This window comes from Polistes fuscatus, unplaced genomic scaffold (assembly GCF_010416935.1).
Source record: "Polistes fuscatus isolate 324 unplaced genomic scaffold, CU_Pfus_HIC Scaffold4, whole genome shotgun sequence".
NCBI lineage: Eukaryota > Metazoa > Arthropoda > Insecta > Hymenoptera > Vespidae > Polistes > Polistes fuscatus.
The window spans coordinates 9,057,063-9,071,296 of NW_025113118.1; the positions used below are offsets into that span (position 1 = coordinate 9,057,063).

Here is a 14,234-nt window from a genome sequence, read left to right on the forward strand (position 1 = left end):
TTTCACGATACTTTACCCGGTATATAAGTTGTTCTTTTGTACGAGAAAGAGAGAAAGAGAGGTTGAGGAAGGTTGTAAAGGGACTTGACGGTTCATAAAAATAATAGGAAGGAAAAAAAGGGATATAGGTGTGAAAAACAGAGATGGAAATATTATGAAAAGAGCGAAGAAAGATGATATATATGGAAGGTTGAACATTTCGTAGCTGAAAAGTAAATAAGCCATGAAATATTGCACGGTCGCGAGGTGTGGCTTTCCTCTCCTCTCCTCACCTTTTTTCTCTTGCATTGTCGAGTTCTGGTAATAAAAAAAGAATAAAAAAAAATAAGAAAGTAGAAGAAGAAGAAGAAGAAGATCGCGTTCTGATGGAAGAGCTAGGATTTTTCCAACGATACTTTCGTCGTCGACCCTTTCTCTCCCTTAGAAAGGGTAGGTTCTTTCCTTCGATCTCTCTTGTATCCATCACGTGACCTGTCAACCCCACGTGGGGGGATGAAGGTGCCTCGATCTTATCGCCATTTTCAATGACGTTAACGTCTTCGACCATCTCGACCCCTTTGTGATTTTGATTACTTCTCAACCACCTCCTTCTATCTCTCTCTCTCTCAATGAGGGTAGGAAGTGTGACATCTACTCCTAGAAAATTTTCTACCCTCTAACGCGTTCAATCATCATTTGAGTTGTTTTCTTTTTCTTTTTCCTTTTCTTTATCCGCCGGGAAATAATTTTCGATCTTTCGATTAATTTTTAATCGTCGGTTATGTTTCATTGGGTAGCGTCACATTTCAATTAGGCTTACGTTGATCAAAAATTTAATATTACGATTAGTAATTATTTTCAATCGAATAATCAATATAAACGCAGATTGTATGCAAGTATACTTATTGATCGTTTATAAAAATGTTAAGAAACAAATCCAAATTTATCTTTTAGAAATGGAAAATACAATATATCAGGCAGAAAAAGTTGCTTTCCATACATTCGTTATATGTTTTTCTTTTTTATTTCTAGACATTTATTCTATAACACGTGCGTATTTACTTTTTATATTTACCGTAGTAATAATCCATACGATTGAATGTATATATAAAAAAAGAGAGTGAGAAATAGGCGAAAGGGGGAAGGTTAAAATATCGGCTGTGTTTATATCTCTTGGCAAATTTCAGGAAATTTCTTCTCCTTTATCAAATACACATAGAAAAACTGTGTAAGGTAAACAAGATGAAAGAAAGAGGTGTTTGACTCATATATAATATTAAACATTCTATTTTTATTTTGAACGAAGCCATCGTAGAGACAAGAAGCAACGTGTTTTCACTCTCCTCGTGTGAGAACTTTTATTTCTAATTAATTAAATAACATATTTAATTACAGAATATTATCTCGAATTAAATTACGTTTGATTAACAGGTTTATACGATCATAATCGATGACGTGGGTGTCTGGAAATTAGGTAAGAAGTAAGTTCAATAATCAAATGAAACAATTAGATTTATCAAATAACTTGTTAAATATAAAATTAATGTATATATGTGTTATTCGTGTGTTGGTGCATGCATAAAGATACTTAGAATAATTTTCATTTTTTTTTTGCACAGTGTTAAACGTGCAATTAATAATCCAATAAGATTATCAACGTAAGAAATTTAAGAAAAGTATTACGTTAATAGTCGCGCGATTGCTGTTTCCCTCACATTGCTGTTTTTTTCAAGTTTCTGTATTTTCATTTCTTGTAAGTATAAGTTTTAAGACTTTTTGTATAAGCTTTTTTTCTTTAGCGATTAAAGGAATGGCAATCTGGTGGCAGTAACAGCAGAAATAACGGCAGAAATAGCAACCAGGAACGTTTCCTACGTCGTCACGCGACTCTCGTTAATCCTGCCGAGCAGTAAATCGATCACGTTTATGATTTTTCCATCGACGTGGTGCTCGAAACCGTATATAAGTTAGAAGAGTGTGTGCGTGTGTGTTAGTAACGCCGTCATTCCTGACGTATTCTCTCTCTCTCTCTCCCTCTATTTTTATTTTGTTTCGTTTTGTTTTTCACCTTCCGCATATGCACATAAAAAAGTACACCCCCACCTACGTTTTGATGATAGGTAGTATGGGTTTGCAAATGCATACACGTATATATATATATATATATATGAATGAAATACATGTTACTCGCGTGTGCATAAAACGCATATGCGTGAGAAGAGTGAAACGAATGTATATGTTTTTTTGTACGAGGAACTTGTGTGTGTTTGTGTGTGTGTGTGCGTGTGTATAGCAACGCACGCGCTTTATTATCGGTCGAATACGTTTTTCGTGTATTTACGAAGCTTCGATCGGAGTCATTCTCGAACTCTATCGTGGTACCACCTTCCCTCCCCGCCCCCGCCCCCTTTCTTTCTCTCTTTCATTCTCATTTTTTTTTACTCTCTCTCTCTCTTTCTCCATTTTTGCTCTTTCATTGTGATAATCGGTCGTGCGAGCAATCGAATATCGCGGCTGTGTAAAACATCGAGACGATTTCGATGGTTCGATCTGTGCAACATTACGAAAAATAAAAAAAGGAAAGAGTGTGAATGAGAAAGGTGGATAGATGGATAGGTAGATAGATAGATAGATAGATAGATCGAAAAGAAAGATAGAATAGTCGTCGGAGTTTAAAATACGCGCTTATTGTTATAGTATACCTCCTCATTCAAAACAAAATTTCTTTTTTCCATTCATGAAATCACATTTGCGTTAGAACTTCGTTCAAGATAAAATACCGTCTCGCAGTTACGGTTAAAAGAATTTCGTCCTGGAGAAATGAAAATAAGAAGAAATAAAAAGAAGAAAAATATGCAAGTGAAAAAAACGTACAAATATTTGTTCCGATCGTTTCTTCGATTAAATCTTTATTAACAATCGTCATGAATATTTTAACAACGAACAAAAATAAATAAAAACACGATAAACAACGATGGAAAATAAATTATTAGCAAAATGTATCAAAATAACGGACATAAGTTTATGTTATTTGTATTATTAAAAAAAAAAAAAGGAAATGAACAAACTCATCATTAGTTCGAACGAATACGAAGGGAACGATTCAAACGTGAATGTTTCATACTTCTCTCTCTCTCTCTCTCTCTTTTTCACACATACACATACGTACTTAAATACACATACACCGTATACCGTGTGCACGATGATATACGTATATTTTTATCGCGACATTGAACGTAGGAACATGAAAGCGTTTCATTTATGGTGGTTTAACGTCGGGAAACGTTCGTTCTTTTCCACCTCCTTCTTCTCTTCCTCTTCCTCCTCCCTTCTCTCATCTTCCTTTACGGCAATTTTCCGACTCTCGAGAAAGTAGAAATACCCGCAATGCGTACAGCCCGTTACCTTTCCTCCTCCTCCCCCTCTTCCTCCTCCCCCTTCCCCCTTTGTCCCTCCTTTCTTCCTTCTTTCTTTTTTCCTCCCCTTTTCCTCTTTCTTTTTCTCCTTCTCCGTTACACTCACCTTTTCTCTTTTCTTCTCGTATACCACCTGCCCCCCCCTCTAGCCCTCTGCTATTCCCCCGTTCACCACCCCTCAGTCGGCCCATGTCGGTTACAAGTGTATTAAAAGTAAATTGGTGAAAGTGTAGACGTTAAGTGCGGTTTTCAAGCGAACTCTTCTTTGCCTCCCAAAGTCTCGGAATCGAATAAAGCCCGCATTGAGCAAGGGCAAAAGCAGTGCGACGACGACGACGACGATGATGATGAAGAAGAAGAAGAAAAAAGGGCCAACCTGTTCTCTCTCTCTCTCTTTATTTCTCCCATTTTTCTTTGTAAGATTTTTTTGTCTTTTTGTAAAGGACCGCACTACTACCGAGCCGTGATAAGAGATCTTTGATCGTGCTCGGTATTTCTAACTAACGTAAAAAGATTTTTCCCCTACCCATCCCACTCACCCCAGCCCTTTTCTTTATTTTCTTTTCTTTTTTTTTATTACGTCAAGTAAGAAGGAAGAATTTGATTTTTGTTCGAACAACAAACAATTGAGATTTTCGACGAGATTATTTTACAGATTTTTCTCGTTGTTTAGATATTTTATTATCGGAATTCTCGTGTATTTTTTAGTGATATTTTTAATTTTAAATGATTGGTTGTTTCTTTGTTTTACTTTTTTTTTCTTTTTTCTATGGCTACGATTTGGAGGAATATAAAAATAGATTTCAAAATTTATCGTATATTATCAGATTGATAATCGACTAATGACATTACAGAGAAGAGATCCTATCGTTATCGCGGTAAAAACATTGAGAAAAGTTTCTCTACGAAATATTCTGGTTAATCGCGAATGACTCATAAACGCGACTTTGTGAGTCAATGTTTTTCATTCGATAAGAATCGATACGAGAAATAATGAGAGAGAACGATCGACGTCTGGATTTCTGCGACGATACGACGTCTGCCGTGCTCGTAATTAATTAGTATTTCTCATTTTAAACAAATTCAATGAGTTGTTTCTTTTTTTTTTTTTAAAGTATAACCGAATTATACAATAAATGTAAACGAGATAAAATTTCATAATTTTATATTAAAAGTATTGCATTTATATGTGAAATCAATATTTTTAATATATCATTTATTTATAAACGTAAAATTATTACAACATTTTCCATAACAAATTATTTAAACTTGTATAATAAATATTACATTAGATACATAACATTTTGAAATCTAACAAACACTATTATTTCCAATTATTTAAATAAAAATCACTCAAAAGTTCGACATATATAATATAATCATGCAAAATACAATTAAATTTATATATCAAATTTGCATTTTTGATTGCATATAAAAAAGAAAAAAAAAGAAAGAAAAGGAAAAAAAAAACGTACTTTAAGAAACGTAGAATCGAAAAATCGTTGGCCATTTTCTTCTTCTTCTTCTTCTTCTTCTTCGAGAGAGTGAGAGAGAGCAAAAGAGAGAGATAAGAATAACGAAAGATGATTCTCGTTTGAAATGCAACTCGCGTTCGGCAAGTTCTCTTCGGCATTCGAAAAGTGCATCCTCTTTGCACACACACACACATATCCTCACGTATACACATAGATAGATATGTAAATACATACATATGTATATAGACATACTAGGAAGCATACACGTGTCTCTCTCTTTCTCTCTTTCTCTCTCTCTCGTGTTTACTTGGGCGTACGTGCGAGATTTTACGTAATACGCGACCAACCTGACGCACGATTCGCGACCAGAGAGGTGCCTAAAACGAGATCCTAGACAATCTCTCTTTCCCCCTTCTCCCCCTTCTTCCCCCCTCTCTCCGTTTCTCTGAATGTGCTGTAACAGGCTGCAGAAACGCATCGAAGTACCGTACGTGTTGGTAATTCGAGGCAACGCGTTATGATCTCGATATGTTGGCCGACCAAGAGAGAACCTGTTCGAAACGATCAGACGCGAACATTTCTCGTGTACGTGCAAACGTATGCGTTTTGCGTGTTCTCACGCCGTTAAAACGTTTCTAACGAGTCTACATATGTATTTAAGTATATATATATATGTAAAGTTATATAGGACTAGTTATAGTATTTGTTCTATTCATGCCACTATTCTAGGGTTTTAGTTGAATCTGTGTATACTATGTTATATTTTGATTGTATGCGTTGAGTATATGAGTATGTTATATAATATTTGACGTGTTGAATGTATGTACTATGTTACATATTCAATGTATGTTTTATGTATGTTATATAATGAAATATGTATATTATTTTATGTATTAAAAGTATATACTATGTGTTGAATATTGAATGCATGTATTATGTATTTAATATGTTGAATGTATGGATTCATGTATGTTATATATTTTGATTGTATGTTGTATGTTGAATACTGAATATGTGTATGTATTCATATATATATGTTATATGTTTGTATGAATGTATATTTTATGAGTACGTGTCGTGTGTGTGTGTGTGTGTATGTGTAGATTCATTCATAAGTTTGATATATAAATCACGTTAAATGAAAGTATATATGTATATGTATATATAATCGAATTTCTATTAATTTTCCTTCGGAGCTCGTTAAAACATCGAATTTTTGTTTGTATATGTTCAATGTGACGATCGCGTTTTAATTAGTCATCAACGTTTAAAAGTTTCAAAAGTTAGTATACTTGAATAATTTTCAATCGGGGGAAATTTCTCGTTTCATTCGTTATCTTTTCCACGAACGCGTACACGGCTTATAATTATTTATCTGGGAATTATTGTTTTAATCTTCGAAACGTGATTTTTTTATTTTTGATTTCAGGAATTTGTAATTTAAACAAATTTGAAATTCTTGATGTTTTCATATGTCATTTCAATATGACATTTTTAAAAATAATTTTTATAATCGATTATGTATCAAAAGTAAAAAGTTAACGTTAATATTTTTTATCTTAACCATTTGTTAAATTAGGTCGTTCTATATCAATCGAAAATGATCGATAGTTTCATTTACGTAGAATAAACTTTCATTATGAACGAGATAATAATGATTATGAAAGTATTATAGTAAGTATAACACTTATTTATACTTTTATCGTAGTGATTCGATTATGAGTAATTATAAACATTGTATTCGGGGGAAAAAAAAGCAAGGTAATTGGTATAATGTTCTCATAATTGTGGATGAATCCGATCTAGGTGGAAGCTCTTTAGGAGAATTAGTAAATAGTTCAAGCTAGAGGTAATACCGGCACCAATCCGTGCTTAAAAGTCTCGTTAATTTGCGTTTATAGGGTTGCTTCGGTTCACGGAGTTGTGATAGTGGTAGTAGCTTCTTCCTTCCTATAACATTCAATGCTTCTCTTACTCAATTCGAAACTCCGAGTCCTATTTTCTATTATTACTATGACTGGTATCATTATAACTATATATATATGTATCTAATTATTATAACTGTAGCTTCTAATATCAAAAGATCCTCGATTTTCTTTGGATCCTGATATAAATAAGATAAATAGAAATTATGAAAAATTTTCTCTCTCAAATAATTTTATAATAATAATTAATATAATTAATTATAATTATTTATTGTGAATTTATTGTGAATTTTTTTTTCTTTAATTAGAATCAATTTTTAATGATTCATTTAAAATAATATTGTGTGTTATTATTATTGAAACGACTATTGTACACATGTGATCGATTTTTATTATTTTTTTTATATTATTATAATTTTTAATTCTAATTAAATCCAATTTTCTCAATGACTTTATTATTTATTAAAGATTATTCTCAAACAAAATTCTAATGATACTTGGAAATATCATATAATGTTCCATTAATATTTCAGTGATATGGTCGAACGAACTACGAAACGTTGCTAACGTAAATAGTTATTTTAAAGGGACCATATAGTGATCGTGTGCGAAGAGAATGGGTGGTGAACCTGTTCATCGTAAGGGTTTAGGAAGCTTGCCCTAACCCCCTTGATACACGTTCATGTAAATAGGAGATTTTAGTTGGTCCTTTCATTAGCCCGTCGTTTTGTTTACTTCGTGGGATGAGTCCTTTGAAACATTGGCCCTTTTAGGATGATCAGAAAGTGATAAATAGATAGATAAAAAGATACAAAATTACCTAACTTTCCTCATTCCACTTCCCTTACCCTATCCCCCCTATCCTCTTGATCTATTTTTCTTTCTATTTCTCACATCAATGTCCATTAACTAGTTGCTAATGTAAGTTGTAAACCACGTGTTCACGTGTCGTCGTCCTTGGTCACTTCTCGTTCACTTTTCAACACATTTCAACTGCATCGAAGTTACACATCGAAGTGTGTTCGGGAAAGAAAAAAAAAGGATTAATTACGAGATATTTCTTTTAATGGAATAGAAAAAAATAATGTCATTTAGTTTCTTCTCGCGTGACGGTTCCGAAAAGGAAGAAAGAAAAGGATAATAATATTTGTGAACGTGCAACTTTTGGTAAACGTTAATTGTGTCAAATAATCCGATCGATTAAAAACGAATTGATTGGGTTATTTTTTAAAAGGAAAAAAAAAACAAATCAGTGGACAATCGTCATGAGAAAATGAGATCGATCGAGTTATATTATAGACAAATTTTATCGTAAGATATCGATGAAGTTTAAGAATGAACGAGCTAAGGAATAGAAATGACGTGAAAGTAAGGGAATGTTCTTTTTTTTTTTTCTATTAAAATTCTTACGATATTAATCATTCATTTTTCTTCTTCCTCTTTGGCTTAAGTTCCTACGATATATATTACATATATATGTACATACTTACTTTGTTATCTTGAGAACGTGCTATTTGTAACGTACCTCTTTTTCTTATACTTTTTTTCTTTTTCTTTTTCTCGTAATTAATTGCCTAATAATAATAAAAAAAATATATAATATATCTTTCATACAGTTTGTCGCAAAAGTTGCGTTATCGTTTAAATAAAATCAACGATATATAATAATTATTTATTAATAGAGACATAATATATTCTTTTTTCTTTTTTATTTCATAATATTACGAATCTTTAGTTACATTACTAATACTTGTAAAATATAAAATAATTATTATTTATTCTTCAATAAAGTAACCTTTGGAACAATCGGTATCTCGAAATTTTGAGCAAAAAAAAAAAAGAAAAAATTAACTGGCCAGAATACCACGAATTTTTCACTCGTATTATCTTTGATAAAATAAAAATATATATAAAGAAGAGAAAGAAAGCATTCTCTCGATGATCTAACCAACATGTTTGTTTCTTTCGTGTCTCGTCAAGTTCAAATACACAAATAATGTACGAGGTAAACAAGATATATATATAGAAAACGAGTGAGAGAATGAGAGAAAGAAATAGAGAGAAAGAGAAATAGAGTGAGTGAAAGGGGTAGGGGAATGGGGGCGGGGGAGTGGGAAAGAATAGAACATATACTATTTGGAACTTACAAATATTATTTACAAAGTGTTACCTACCTATGTTATTTACCTTAGATTTAACGTTTTGTTACAGTAGAAGAAGATCGGTCTAGGAATAAGGAAAGAAAAATATTCTCACGGTTAGAAAGTTGATCCTAATACCATTTATTTACTCGATTTACGCATTTTAATCTGTGCTACGTATAAAGAAGAGTATGTAAGTACGTTTAATGTAATATATATTTATATTTATATTTATATATCATTTCTCGTTTATCGTTCGATTAACCACGAACTTGAATTTCTGCATTCCTTTTGTGTTACGTGTTCTTTTTTCTTCTTTTTTTTTTATAGAACAAGAAATTATTTCTACAAAAATATAATTGTATATGTATATATATTCGTGTTGCAAATATTTCCATTTCGAATGAAACGAACCGATTTGAAGAAGTATAGATAAATTTAACAATAGGAATACTCGTCATTTAAGAATAATTGTGGTTCTCTAATTGTTTGTTGTTCATTCGGTACAAACAATCGCATTAAATATAATTAGAAATAATTTTTATTATGCAAATTTAACCGTAATATCTTTTTTTAAAATATATTATTTTTTTCGTTAAATTAATTAACTTATATTACATATAATTAATAAACCGTAACTTTTTTCAAATTCAATACGATACAAATCTAATTATTCATATATTTATCTATATTAAACCTTGTCTAAATAAATAAATAATAAAAGTAATATAGAAAATGATATATAGGAATTAAATATGAGAAGATGTAGTCGAAATAAAATGTAGTCGTAGAAAATGGATAAAAGTACCGATAGTATAAGTAATATATAATGTAAAATAAAGATAAAAAATAAACAGAGAGAAAGAGAGAGAGAGAGAGAGAAAGGACAACCGGTCGAACGGGCTCATCTTCGACCTTCATTCATCGACCTTTACCACATTCCGATAAGATTCGATGGGATTCCTTGAGAGTCCTCCTTTCGTCTGTGACCCCAAAAAACGTTAGGGTACCTCTTTATCGATTATTATCTTGTAACGTAGGCGTCATAAATATCAAACCTATCAAGCCTATTAAACCTATTGCTTTCCTTCCATATTTCTTCAAGACCCCCTTCCCTATTTCCCCGCCCCCACCCCACCTCCCCCTAACACCCATCCAGTCTTTCTTTCTTTCTTTCTTTCACTTTGCTAGATTATTATTAAGACTCTTACTTAGGTTTCTGGGAAATATCTTCTTTCCCTTAGCCGTGCAATTAGTCTCCTCGATCTTAATTGGATCGAACTCAGTATGTCTTGGATTTACCGATAAGATTTTCTTAGTTGATGAGAATGAAGTATTATTAAGTTAACGCTCGTCTCTTTCAGGAGAACGTAACCGACCTAATTTAAAAGTTAACATTATTATTTGATCTATTATTATTATTATTATTATTATTGTTGTTGTTATTTTTGATCGTATATTAATTTTAGGATTACTCAATTTGATTTAGAGTCACGTTGTTACGATGGAAATATTTATCTAATCGATAATGTTTTTTTTGTTCTTTTTGTTCTTTTGTACGTTTTAATGCTTTTCAATTGAATTCATTTTTTTGTGTGTTTTTTTTCTTTTTTTTTTTTTGAAAGTTCGTTCTTTTGAAAATTGTGTTGAAAGTTACACAGTAGTGCGTAATATAATTATAAATACTATATAGCACATGTGTAATTAGAAAACATTAATCTTCCTATGTGAACCGACAATTATGTATGACTTCTAAATTACATAGGATAAGTTATTTAGATTATTACGAAATGACAGGGAGGCTAACGTAATCGTTATTTCTTGTAAAATGAATTAGTCAAATGTAATTGTCTTTTTTATTTTCTTTTTTTGTGGACTTTTGCGAGGGGACTTTTAGTTAAAAGGATAAGAGAAGTTTTATTTATTATCTTCTGTATATCTTTAGACTTCTCTCGTCATAGTGTTTAACGTGAAGGAGAAAGGATATCAAAGAAAGAAAGAAATAAAAAAAATGAGAGAGAGAGAGAGAGAGAAAAGAAATTATGGTTTACTCCCGTAATAAAGCGGTCATGTATGTATGTGTGTATGAAATTGCGTTATAAGAGATTTTTAACACGATAATATAAATAAAATGTTTGGAGGACTATATATAACCGCGTTCTATTTCGTTTTATGTTTTATCGTTGCGATAGTAAAATAATTTCTTTTTTTTTTTTAAAGCAGTTATGTGCCAATAATAATTATAACAGTGACAAAAAGATAAGTCAAATTATTCTAAAGAAATATACTTTATATTGCAATTATTTTAATATTATTATATAAATCATAAAATAAATTAGAAAGTTTAAGATGCTAAAATACTGAATTAACGATTACTAATATTATATAATATTTAAAATAAAGTAATTGTATTAAAAAAAAAATAAATGATAACACGTAGTTTCCAAATTTTTGTTGACTTAGTAAAACCGTCATAATTACTGACACGTATATCAAATTGAAAATAGATGTGATAGCTTTATTGATTATTTATTAAATTATTGAATAACAATGAATAATTCAAAAACATATCATACTAATTTTATTATTTACTGATAAATTAATTAACTTTCTTTCATATAACTCTTTTCATATAACATATATAATATATATATATTTTAGTATATATAACAATTAAGTTCATTAAAACAAAAATATTCTTTGACAATTTAATATTTCAATTGATTAATTCTCAAAGTGAATATCCCATTATATTTATTCTTGAGATATATAAATTTACTTATTATTTTATTAAATATATATATATATATATATAAATGATTCGTAGTTAGAATTAAATTAACAGGTTGTAGTAAAAAAATTAGTTGTTTATGTGAGATTTAATTTAAAAAAATATGACGATAATGACAAGGATGACCACACAAGAAGGAAAATTAGACAGGTGTAGTAGTAATAGTAATAGTAATAGTAGTAGTAGTAGTAGTAGTAGTAGTAGTAGTAGTTCGAGGAGAAACGAACGGTGTTCGTCGTTCGGGTAAACTCGGTCGTCGAGCAGCTGCTTCGAAACTCGGAAACTGCTCAGTCGCTTCGCGCGCTCCAAACCGAACGTGTCGTCTCGATTCGTTTATCTTTCTTCGTCCGTCGTTGGTTCATATATTCTCGTTTTATATAATATCTCTTTTTTTTTTTTATAAATTAATATATAATATAAATATCTCTATATATAACACACACGATTTCACGTAATTATAATACGCGTAACGTATGCGTGTAACGAATTTCAATAATTTCAATACTTTATTCTCGTATTTAGTGTTCAAACAATTTCGGTGCATTTTCTTTTTTTTTTAATTTTGTATAATTATTATTATTATTATTGTTATTATTAAATATAAATGTATGTTCTTTATATATATACATATGTATTTGTATGTGTATATGTATAAGGTTCATTGTATAATTTTTTCGTATACGGTTCGAGGGTTTTGTATCTGAAACAATTTAATCGTATGGACTCTTGTTGAAAAGAAAAAAATAAAAAAAAAAAAATAAGAAAAAAAGAAAGAAAGAATTAAAATAAAATATTACCATCGTCATCGAGAAAGTTTATCGTGGAAAAAGTTTCGAATGATTCGACGATAGATACTCTCTTCTTCCATTCGTAAGTAGTAGTACTCCTACCTAGTTGTCGTTTAAAAGAGAGGTTTCGAGAGGAGGAACGACAGTTTGGGGGTTGGAAAAAATAAAGAAGAATAAGAAGAAAAAGAAAAATAAAAAGAATAAGAAGAGGAAGAAGTAGAAGTATAAAAAGAAGAAGAAAAAGAAGAAGAAGAAGAAGAAGAAGATAGAAAAAGAAGAATTGGAAGTAGAGGTAGAAGTAGTAGAAGAAGCTCACCGCATCTGTAACGTAGGATAAGGTGAGTTTTAGAAAAGGGGACACCATTGGAAAAGTTTATACGATGAAAAGGGACGTGTCTCTCTCGTGAGAGATCTCTACACTCTTCCTTATTTTCGACGTAGTCGAACTTTCATCGGGAAAGTGCATCGAGTCTTTTATCTTTCTCCCTGTTTGTCTTTTTCCGTATTTTTTTTTTTTATATTTCTTTCTCTCTCTCTCTCTTTCTGTTTGTCTGTCTCTTTTATAGGAGTCAAGGGGAAGAGTTTTCGCATTCGTTAAATGAACGAACGAGTTTCTATATTTTCGTGTACGTGATACGTGCGTGTTTATACATATATGATTGTTTAATATGCTAGAATAAATTTGAATTATTATATTGATATTTCTCTCATTAGTATTCTGGGAAATAGTAATTTGAAATTTAAATAATTTTTTCTATTTCAATTTGTCGTTGTTTGTTTGTTTATTTATTTATTTATTTAAATTCTACTTTATTTTCTGTCTTTTTTTTTAACTTATCGTTTGCTTTTATTCTTTTCTTCTTGTTTTTTGTGTGTGTGTAAGAATCGCTTTCGTTAAATGAACGAACGAGTGTTACATATGTGTGCGTGTGTATGTGTGTACATGTGACAACGATAAGGGTAGGAAAGAATATATTTAGTTACATAAGAAACATTTAGGTGATTTATTATTATATTATATCAGAGAATAAAACGAATGAATGAATGAATGAATGAATGAATGAATAAAGATAACATCAAATTTAAGAGATTGAAAACCAAATCCTATTCCTAGCTGTTAATTATTATTACCATTTATTTATTTATTTGTTTATTTATTGATTCAATGCAAAAGAAAAAAAGGTGATGATAAAGAACGAACGAATAAGATCTCTGAAATATTTTTAATTAGGTGATTGAAAACCAAATCCTGTTCATAGCTGTTAATCATTATAATAATTATTATTTATTTATTTATTTATTTATTTATATTTATAGAGATAAAAAGAGAGAGGTGGGTGGAGAAGGGATAGAGGGAGTGAAAGAGAAAGGGAAAAGGGTGATGGTAAAAGCAGAACGTAAATTATCTGTCGGTGAGATAGAACCGTAAATCCTCGTTTGTTGGTGACATTTGTGTACCGTTTAACAGGCAATCGCTGTTTATTTTTCCAACCCCCACAGCACGATAATTCGCGTTGACGTAGTAGTAGTAGTAGTAGTAGTAGTAGTAGTTGTTGTGTTCCTCATCGTTGTATAGTGATTCGATATATATCTCTGATCATCGTTGGGAAAAAAGTTGTGTTGTGTTTGTTGCGTCGATTCTAGTTGGACACGCTTTTCGAATTTTCTATCTCTTTCTCTTTCTCTCATACTCGTTCATTCACTCATTCACGTTCAGTC

General features: G+C 30.9%; 1 protein-coding gene and 2 long non-coding RNA genes across 3 annotated transcripts in view; all 3 read left to right on the forward strand.

Annotated features, from left to right (window-relative positions):
* The first annotated feature begins 848 nt into the window (after window positions 1-848).
* Window positions 849-2,115, forward strand: LOC122520698. Its single transcript, XR_006304605.1, has 3 exons — window positions 849-1,327; window positions 1,411-1,453; window positions 1,779-2,115. It is a non-coding gene; the product is annotated as an uncharacterized LOC122520698 (long non-coding RNA).
* Window positions 2,116-11,939: 9,824 nt separating this feature from the next.
* LOC122520695 lies at window positions 11,940-12,707 on the forward strand. The gene is made up of 2 exons (XR_006304602.1): window positions 11,940-12,083; window positions 12,384-12,707. It is a non-coding gene; the product is annotated as an uncharacterized LOC122520695 (long non-coding RNA).
* A 42-nt stretch (window positions 12,708-12,749) lies between these two features.
* The window catches only part of LOC122520694 (zinc finger CCCH domain-containing protein 13), a 169,948-nt gene continuing 168,463 nt past the window's right edge, over window positions 12,750-14,234 (forward strand). The window contains exon 1 of the mRNA XM_043640912.1: window positions 12,750-12,853. The gene's annotated coding sequence lies outside the window, so the exon portion shown is untranslated. The remainder of the gene's footprint in view (window positions 12,854-14,234) is intronic.